Below are 2,835 nucleotides of genomic sequence, written 5' to 3' on the forward strand. Positions count from 1 at the left end.
ATGAGTATTCAGGGTTTAGTGAGTAGTTAGTGTTTAATGGGTGTTTAGACTTTAATGAGTGTTTATGTAGTGAGTGCTTAGTGGATGTTAAGTGAATGTTTAGTAGTGTATAGTACTTAGTGAATGTTTAGTTTATAACGGGTGCTTAGTGAATGTTTGGTGTGTATAGTAAGTACTTAATGACTTTAGTTTATAGTGGGCACTTAGTAAATGTTTAGTGATTGTTTATGGTATAGTGGGTATTTAGTGAATGTTTTGTACGTGTTTAGTGTTTTATGAGTGTTTAGTGGGCGTTTAGTATATAGTGAGTTCCTAGTGAGTGTTTAGTGTTATTGAGTTTCAGTGTATAGTGTTTAGTGAGTGTATAGTAAGTGAGATTGTTAGTGACTGTAAGCCAAGAAAGGCCTATAACTTACAGGAACCATTTCTGCAGATGCTTAGGCCTAGACCCCCGTGGCTGGAGTGCTTAGGTCAACCTGTTTTTGTAAGATATTTTTTCCTTGAATTTGATTAGGAAATAATAATAATGATAATAATGATAATAGTAAGAATATTAATAGTGACATTACCGAAATAATAATATTAGAAATAATAATAACAGTTGAGATTATACGGATTGAAATGCAAAATTCTGCACTTCGACTAAAATAAACCTCAGAATAGGAATACTTGGCAATACGTTTTACAGTTATGGTTAATTAACCTAAATAGATAACACATTCTTATAATAATTAAATAAAAGGAAAATAGCAAAATTGCCGTAGTGCTTCGTATCTACAGTACAGTACTTTGAGCTGGACCGAGACCTTACAATAAGGCAGCACGAGATCACACGCTCAGCAGGGAGATCGCCATTTACCACTCCATGACATTCTGCAATAATCTTGTGTTCTCAAGAATGAAAGTCTTCAAGTACTGACATTCCTGTGAATGACATACAATAATAATTGTGTGAACTCTTGTTAGCTCTTGTTATGGTAACCCACAGGCCATGCTTCAGCATGTTCGACATTGAAATCATGTACACTTTTGGAGCATACTATGATTACCAACCACACGTAAATAACCTCGGACACTGTGTACTTAACATATTTGCATAATATATATATATATATATATATATATATATATATATATATATATATATATATATATATATACAAACACACACACAATATATATATATATATATATATATATATATATATATATATATATATATATATATATGATATATATATATATATATAAATATATATATATATATATATATATATATATATATATATATATATATATATATATATATATATATATATGAAAGAACAATAACGTCTGGTTGTGTGGCCCATGTCATCCTAGGGGTTGGCAATACATGTTGGTAGACTTGGTCTCTAAGTTTGGCAACACTGCTTCAGTCAGTTGCCTCCGGAACATGCCGTACGCGTAACGTTTTCAATTATCTCCGAGTTTTCCAAATAACGTTGTGTTTAGGATGCACATTGGTACAAGCATGAAATCGCATACATTGTCCAGGTATGTGTGTTACGGGTTGAAAAAAATTACAGGCCTATGCAGAATGAAGGAGGCAGGCGATGCAGACCGATGTCATGGAAGAAAGCTGGTGCCGCCTCCACCCCCTCCCTAGGTGCCCCTCTCCCGCCCTCCGCAGTTAGCTATTCGTGTATTCAATTGAGCCCGTATAACCTACATTTAATGAAATATTGAATGGCTTCAAATAATTGGTTGCTTTACGTTTCATATCCAGTCAAACAACAGGAGGCGTGTTGTCATTTGCAGTCTGGGTGACTAGAAGGTTCACTCTCAACGGCGGTTGCATTTAAATTTTTTGAGCCTGATAAAGGTTATTAATTTTATTATCATCAATTCGTAGCAATAACCATTGATGCAAGGAGATTATAGGAAATATTTAAGATAATGCATAGATAAAACGATTCATTGTAAGACTAATCCTTACCGATAGACAACACCCAATTGAAAGGTTACAGACGCCTAAGTCTAGGAGGCCTAGTCAAAGCACTGCTTCATGCGTGTGCGTTAATCAGTAGACCTAACTGGTCAGCTTTAACAAATACGGGAAAGTTATATATAAATGGCCTTCCTTAGTTAAAAACATAACATTGTAAACAATACATCCAGTAATTAGCAAAAAAAGTACAGCTTCTAGCACCACGATAGCAGCCTAAGGTAATATAACTTAGGCCTAACTATGTTGGCATAGCATAAGATCCTCCGTAAGCGGTCAGTGCCTTAAGTTTATTTTGCAGCATCCCTTCGGCCTACAGCTACAACCCATTCATTCCTTTTACTGTACATCTGTTCATCTCCTAACAATTATTTCATACTGCAACTGCCAGGTTTTCCTCCTGTTACGCCTTTCAGACCCATTGGGAATTTCCGTTTCTGCGCTGAATGATCTCATAATTATGTCCGTTGTCTCACAATTCTACATTCTTATAGCTGAAGCCCACCTAAATTAACAATATCTGTGCTGACGTATATGTTGTGCTATCTTAGGTTAACGTAATTTATCATAACCTAGGCTATGCAAGGGTATTGTTGTATGGCATAATCAAATCCAACAGCTCTGCTGAATCCATAGGAGTTTGCCTTTTGCCTAGGCTGAGGTACCCCACCTAAGTGAACGGCACATTCATATTGATTCAGTAGAGCTATATTTGAATAGTTAAACCAAACCACGGTAACGTAGTCTAGCCGAAGTTACGGTAACTTATCTGAATTAGGCTAACCTCCTTTAGCATATACTGGAACATAGTGCTACTTTGGCTTCTTATCTACGCGTTACCTGCTTCG

At 35.6% G+C, this 2,835-nt stretch overlaps 1 long non-coding RNA gene across 1 annotated transcript in view; it reads left to right on the forward strand.

Moving 5' to 3' along the window:
- The first annotated feature begins 1,421 nt into the window (after nt 1-1,421).
- Nucleotides 1,422-2,835, forward strand: part of LOC135217223 (uncharacterized) — a 210,497-nt gene continuing 209,083 nt past the window's right edge. Inside the window, exon 1 of the long non-coding RNA XR_010315083.1 lies at nt 1,422-1,536. This is a non-coding gene — a long non-coding RNA (uncharacterized LOC135217223). The remainder of the gene's footprint in view (nt 1,537-2,835) is intronic.

Source organism: Macrobrachium nipponense, chromosome 7 (genome assembly GCF_015104395.2).
Source record: "Macrobrachium nipponense isolate FS-2020 chromosome 7, ASM1510439v2, whole genome shotgun sequence".
Taxonomy (NCBI): Eukaryota; Metazoa; Arthropoda; class Malacostraca; order Decapoda; family Palaemonidae; genus Macrobrachium; species Macrobrachium nipponense.